The following is a 7,460-nucleotide window of genomic DNA, read 5'->3' on the forward strand; positions in this document are numbered from 1 at the left end:
CTTTGTTGTGCTCTGGTCGCCCACTTAACAATTTTCCTGTGATCATTGGATTGGAGACAATGTTTTGCCTGGCATAAGTACATATTTTCTTCCACTGATAGAGCACGAAAGTGACAGAGCTTAGTCAAAGATTGAGAAATGCTTTTGGCCTGAGCAACGGAGTCTCTCAGATTTTTTGTATAATTTTTCCCATATTCACGAATAATTGCTTGCATTCTAGAAACAAAAGCAGTCCAAGCATAATCAATGTCAATGAGACTCTGATGTGAAAGAGGCTGAAATGCATCAGAAACCATGGCCTTGAAAGTATCATGTCCCAGGTAACTATTATTGATTATGAGCATCCTTTTTTGTGAGAGCTTGTCATCTGGCATGTCATGAAACGAAACCCTGAGCCAGAGAGGAGCATGATCTGAGTATGTGAAAGCATAATCAACCCATATTTTGCAAGTAAAATTATCAGAATGCTGTGGATCAACTCGATACCAGCGATCCAAGCGCGCCTGATAAGAGGAGTGTGCATTATGTTGAAAGGTACAACCAGGCTGCATGGGCTGTAATTCTTTCCAAAAATCAAGAAGACCAACATGGAGTAAAAACTGAGACCAACTCTGCCTTTCAGAGGCCAACATGTGAGTATTACCAGAAGTATTGTCACCCTGATGCGGAGCATTGTTAAAAGCACCACAAATGAAGGCATAATGTCTCCAAGGATAAGATTGCATGGCATCCCAAATCAAGCCTCTACTCCAAGTGGATTGAGGTGCATAGATAGAAGCAAATTCAAAAACCTCTCCCTAGTTGAGACACTGCACCACAAGCCATCTACCATGTGGATCATTAAAGGCAACAACTGGCTGAGGATCATGCCTGACAAGAAAGAGTACACCAGAAAAAGAAAGCTGTCCCGCATAAAACATATCATAGCCAGCAAAGTGTCCTGTCTGGCCTGCATACATATGCTGATTATGCTCTTGAAGTGCTACAATATCAGGCCAGAGTTTAGTGACATACAGCCACATCAACTTCTATTTTCTACTGTCACACAGACCTTGTACATTGAGAGTAAGGCATTTGATATTCTAAAGAGAAATATATACAAGGCAATCAAAAACTGTTCACGATTGCATGTCAATCTCAGGATCTGAAACTCTTCCCTGAGATGAAGAGACAGCCTGAGGAGAAGACAACAACGTAGCAACTTCCTCTTCTGGGAAAAGAGTGGGACATGCTGTCACTGCAGCCCATGTAATGTCAATGCCCGAATTTTCTTCAGGAATATTACCATTCAATGACGTACCATTTCAAGTGCAAGAAGGCAAAGGTCTCCTGGCTGAAAACATTTTCCTAGAATTTTGCCCAGCATCATTCAAATCCCCCCCCCCCCCCCCCCCCGTGTTGGAGAAGGTGAAGGTAGGGAAGGGGATACATATGCAGTAGAGCCTTTAGAAACAATCGGTGCTTTGCCTTTGTCTTGTGCTGCAGAAATCTGCTAATTGTTTTTATTTTTTCCTTATGCATTTTCTGCACACGTAAAGGACATCACCCAACACACACACAAAAGCACACATGCGCATACACACACACAAAAGAAACTAGGAATATGGTGTGATACCAAACCAATACGAGACTCAAAGAAGGCGGCATCTCCAACCACTTTTCATTCCGAACCATTTTCTAAAAAGAAGTCCCCTTGGCCGAGGGGATAAGGCATAGGATTGAATATATACACGAACATCAATTGAGCCACATTATCTATAATACCTCCTTGGTCTTTAAAAATTCATTGTGGCCCAATGGAGATAGGTAACCCCTTCCCCACCCCATAGAGTCATGGAAGGGTTTGGGATAACGGATGACAAAGTAGGGGACCCAAAAGGTTTTAAGAGATCACAAAGTGGAAAGGCGATAAGGAAGAGATTTTCAGGAAGGAGAGAAGGCGGAATGGGGTGGGAGGAGATGGCATAAGCTTTGTAGGTCTTTTTCTACTCATCTTCATAAGGTTGGGGAGACAGAGCTATGCTCCATCCTAGCTCCACTAGGGATGGAGATGCTAACTAAGAGGGTGGCTCTATCTACAAAAATTGTGCTTGCTAAATTGAGGACATGCCCTAGACAGTTCCAAACTGTCTAAAGAAACACTGCTTTGGGAGCTTCAAATGGTGGGACAAGTACTAGTGCCAAGAATGAGTTGTAGGTTAGAGACCTAAACAATGTTTCTTGTTGATATGAATCATCCATTATCAATGCCACCAATGTGCGAGACAACTCATTTGTGAAGGAATCTCATTGAGTCAATTCTCAAAAAACCACATAAGCAAACGGCGATGGTGAAGGTAAAGGTTTAATTTGAAAAAACCAAATGGTCGTGAACATAGATAGGGATACATTGAATAAAAGTGTTATACATCTCCAAGGATGAAAGCTGTCTCAGAATATTTACGTCACAAGACAGCGGTAATGTGTCCATCCTCTAGAGTAAGATCGGCTTGTGACCGGTCATGGAATTGGCCTTGCATACTTTAATGAGAGAAGTTGTCGCGAAGAGGAAAGCAAGAGGATTCCAAATGGTCATTAATTGCATCTTTTTGAAACCTTGTATGGTGTAAAGCATGGAGGTAAAGGAAGTTTTCATGAAAAAATACTCAAAAGCAAGAATTTTCGAACAAGTAGCATTCAAATATGTCCCTTTAGCATATGTGTTCCAACATAATGTTTTTGGACAACCTTAACCTTACTTTTCCTAGAACTATCAGCTATACAAAACAGATCTATTTTGGGGTCTCTTTTTTTATTATAGAATTACCTAAAATTTGGGATTTTGTTTCCCTTACTTCTTAATTATTTTTTATAGCTGTTTACATACTGGGTATATGAGAAATTCTTGTGCCACTGATAAGGTTGGTAGTTGTTAAGAGCATGCACTTGATTTTCCACGCCTTTCTTTTAATTTTAGAGAAGGCTTAACAAATTAGGCTTTTTTCCTGCCTAATTATGTTTTAATGAAACTATATGGACGACCATAATAGCAAGACTTGTTTTGCAATGCTGTGCTGGTCTATGATGGTGTCGTTGCTAGATATGCCATCTTAAAACCAGGCCCTGTGGAAATCTGCTACGAAACACTAAGATTACTGCCATCTTTTGCAAATACATATACCCAAGGTGTTGGGGTATTGGCATGACAGTATAATCTTGAGACAGTTTGGAAAAGCTAAGAGACGTGCATTAGCAAATACATATACCCAGGTGTTGGGCAATTGCATGACAGTACTGCAACAGCTAAGGGATCTGGATAGAAAGACATATCTGTCCTGAACTCAGATCCAGGTCACATTTCTGAATCCATGTATACATCCTGCAGCAGTATCAAAATGTTGAAACGGAAAGCATGCTGGTTTGTTTTGATGTTTCCCAAAATCATAGTATACATAGGTTTATGGAGTTGGTAAGAAGGCCTTCACCAGGATTGTGCTTGTGTGTGTCCAAACCTATAGGTCTCAACTCACATGCAGGTCGATAGTCAACACAAAACTTAAGTGCTTTTTTGTCAGAGAAAAGTACCTTCTATTAAATTTTGAAAACAACACAAAGGGTACGGTCAACGACCTGTAGTAGCTATCCGTGAGGCTTTGGCCTATAAAAGCTAGTTGCCATGCATCCTACTTCTTGGGAACCTTGGAAGCTGTGTGGAGGCCTATATAACCAATGAAATCCTTGATCCATGAAAGTGTAAAAGATTCTTGTAGGCCAAGCCTTGCGAAAATGCTCCTGCCTCTCAGCAGTCTTCCTAGAACCCTTTGTGCCTGGCTTCCAAATGGTGCATAGGGTGTAGATGGTATCATGCCAAATATTGACAAGGGTAGCCATAGGTCAAACCTATTGTCCCCCCATAAGTAGGCTGCAATTAGGAACCCAAATGTTTGAAATGGCGATACTAGCTAGTGTCCTAGACATTGTCCTCCCTCCGTGACAACTTCGGGCATCATCTGAAAGAAGAGGCAACGGCCGCCCAGCCACCAAGGAGATTATCTCTATATGAAGGTGTGTCGCCCCTCTATCAGCTAAGCCACCATACCCCATGTGAATACCGCCATATCCTTAAGAGAAGCTCACCGCCAGATCCTCTCCATCTTTAGGTCCTGTGCCCCACAACAATGGTACAGATATCTCTAGGCTCCTCTCCTCATCTGCTCTAGCCAAGGGCCAACAGGAAGGCAACCACATGCTACCAACTGAAAACCTTTCTCAGGTTGAGCTAGGTCATAGGTAGGTCCAAAAACCTCATGTGGCGTCTACTGCTCCAACAAATGTCGCTCATGCGAGTGGTAGAAAAGGGAATGTGGGGAAGTTGGTCCAAACACTTTGCTTGCACTCTAACCTCATATTTTTGCATAGCACCTCCACCTTCCTCTCAAACATCCCAGCATTCATTGCTCCTTGCCTCCCATATACCTCACTGTTTAACCCCTTTACACCCCTCCTTGTCCTCTCATCCCTCCCCATCCTCCCCTCTACCTTCTCCACATACCCCCTCACTCCCTTGCTTCCTTGCTAAAGTCCCTTTCCTCTCGCTTTTTTGTCTTGTGTGTTCGTAAATCTACAGCCTAGTCCTTGACTATATAAGTATCGATAGTAGATGTTCATGTCACTATTCCATTAGGATTTCCTCTCCACGTCTTTGTGCTTGACCTTGTTGACTCATTTGTATCCAATGACATTCTTTCCCTTAGGTGATTCCACCAACTCCTATGCCTCCTTTTTAGAATTCAGTTATTATATTCTTCTTCCATGACATTAACCCATTCCTGGATTCTACAACACCTTGAAAGTTACTTGGCTCTTGGACCTATGGGAAATAACATGTAAAGACTACTTGTGGTCTTCTACAAAGGTATGAATGGAGTGCCACCCAAAATGGTGTGACAACCTATCATGCTGATGGAACGAATGAGGTTGAGGGCCTTTATATAGGAAGAGGACTTGATTTTGCATGCATGCTAGAGCAACGTGAGGCATATTGATTAACCATGCAAACCTGTACAGGATGCTACTAGCCAGACCACCTACACAATGAGCCTTCCCGATGTGCTCCTCTCTCATAAAATTTCCTGTCAGGAGAGCTGGTGCGAAGGGCTTAATCCTCTCTCACAGTATAGGCCCCCATTACCAGGATCATCAGGCTAGCTACTTTTGAAAATGGAGAGTCCAACCCTCCCGAATAAGCCATGCTCCTTTCCACATAATATACAAAGAGTGTCTAGTAAAGTGACTCTATCAAGATTGCCTATGAGCCAACACATCACAGAAACACCCCAGAGAAAATGCCTCTGGCCCTCAGCCTCCTACCAGCAGTGTGAGCGGAGATATGAAATGTAAATGTCTCATAGCTGCCAACATGGTCTCGATAAGCAAGGCATCATGTGACACGACCTTTCACCCCCAATTTCTTGTCGTGAAAAGTCCTGTAAACTTCTGAAATCATTTCAGAAAGCAAACAGGCTCCAGAGCTGAGTGCATCAGCCAATGTAAGTCGTATAGGCAAAGGAGTTAGGTGAATACAGCACCGTACAGGACATTGTACGAGACAAATTCGAAATGAATTATAATTCAATGGTCATGGGTGTGGATGATAAATTAGATTCCTTGTATTCAGCTCTTGGACCTCTAAATTAAGTTTGTCAGAGAAGAATCCCTTTGAAATCTGCTTGCAGACTTCAATGCGCTCCCCATCAATTGTTTCTTTTTCAGAAACACTGAGAAATACGCACTAGCAAGTATGGCATGCGAAAATTGTAAATTCATTGAAAGAAATAACTCTTCTAGAAGTTTCCAAAACAAAGCAAGAAATCTATTATAGTTGCAACACCAGGATTGATAGTGTATAGTCCTACGCCGCTAATACGGTCAGATATTATTGCTGGGGCTTGCGCACATGGGCACGTGCATGTATACATATAAGTGTGCATGGAACCGCCCCACTTGGTACAAGATTGATTGGGCTTCTCTTTCCCCGCCTTAGGCAAGTCCAAGGATACGTCAAAGCTGAGGGAAGACCCTTGCAATCATGCATAAGGCCTGCAGGTCATGAATCATAGCTTGGCTCTCTCTGTGATGGAGCTCTGTCTGTGGCTTGATTGAATTTCCGAGCCTCAGATCGTGCTGAAAGTGGATGGTTTGGGTTCTTTGATCTTATTGTTCGGACTGTAAGCTCCTAAACTGTAGTTGGTGACTAGCAGTGTCTACCATCCTTTTCAATAGTTCGGCTTATAACTCAAACTCTCGAAACTCTATATCCCCTGGTAAGGACGCATCGTGTGGCATTGCCGCCCTCTTTTTCTGTATGGATCCATGGCGTTTACAGATTGTGTGGCACATGTGCAAAACTGGGTTCGCCAATTATCATCCGATTACTTTGGTTCTTGAAAGACGAGAAGAGGACCAAATAAGCGTTTTAGATTTAACCTCAGTCTTAATCAGCAATGTAAACTGGGTTCGCCAATTTTCATCCGATAACTATCGTGCTTAGAAGACGAGAAAAGGATCAAATAAGCGTTTAAGATGTAACAATCAGCAGTGTTACGAAAAAAATACGAAAAATCATGAACGTTGTATGGAATCTCGAGCGTACCCATAATTCCATTCTGCACAAGCGTACGGGCCAATGCGAAGGTGAAAAAGAAGTCCAGCTTTCTGTGTCTCCCTTATAAAGCTGATGAGGTCCAATCTTCCTTCAAAAATATACTGCAATATCATCAAAGTGAGCAGCTTAGCTCCCTGTCCGCTTTGTACCACATATAGCTAAACCGGGACGCCAAACTGTGTCACTAATTGAATTATGGCGTTTACACACCGTTCCCTGCTGAGGCTCATGCATATTCCAAAATACGTAGCTCTCGATGACGTCGACGCCACCATCCTTCGCTTTAGATATGAGGTCCGGCCACATCTGCAACAAGCAGGATGCATGAACGACCTTGTAAGATACATATATTCCGGAAGCGTAAAGTACGAGAAACTTGTCGAAGAGCGAAGCAAAACCTGTGGGGTACTCCGAGGGTAATGGATGGATGCGGATATGAGCAATTTGCGTTGTCCATTGATGAGGAGAGAGCGGCGGTCGTAGGTGACGTTTTGAGCGAAGGAAGTGGGGAAAGGGAAGGAGGAGAGGAGGAGGAGGAGGAGGCAAGGGAGGGATAGAAAGGAGCTGGGAGCCATGGATGAAGCTGGTGAGCAATGAAGAAGCAAAACGATGAAGGTGTGTGATCGAAGTTCGCAAAAAACGAAGATCACGGTTTCTGGTATTTATCCATATCATCGAAAAGCGCTTGTCGCACTCAAATTCAAAAAGCTTTGCATGCATCTCACCTCCACCGTCCGATCGTCTCATCCAACGCCCCCCTTCGCCCTCCATGCTTTTTGGGTCTACGTCCACGTCATCCTTCATCCTTCAAGCTATT

General features: G+C 43.1%; 1 pseudogene across 1 annotated transcript in view; it reads right to left on the reverse strand.

The window, feature by feature from the left end:
* Positions 1-7,218, reverse strand: part of LOC147896151 (beta-galactosidase 8-like) — a 105,997-nt pseudogene extending 98,779 nt beyond the window's left edge. The window contains exons 1-3 of the transcript XR_015541857.1: positions 7,042-7,218; positions 6,854-6,949; positions 6,632-6,744 (exon numbers count right to left, since the gene is read on the reverse strand). The product of XR_015541857.1 is annotated as a beta-galactosidase 8-like (transcript). The remainder of the gene's footprint in view (positions 1-6,631; positions 6,745-6,853; positions 6,950-7,041) is intronic.
* Positions 7,219-7,460: the final 242 nt, after the last annotated feature.

Source organism: Dipteris shenzhenensis, chromosome 12 (genome assembly GCF_047967505.1).
Source record: "Dipteris shenzhenensis isolate YYH24624 ecotype China chromosome 12, Dip_SZ_1.0, whole genome shotgun sequence".
Taxonomy (NCBI): domain Eukaryota; kingdom Viridiplantae; phylum Streptophyta; class Polypodiopsida; order Gleicheniales; family Dipteridaceae; genus Dipteris; species Dipteris shenzhenensis.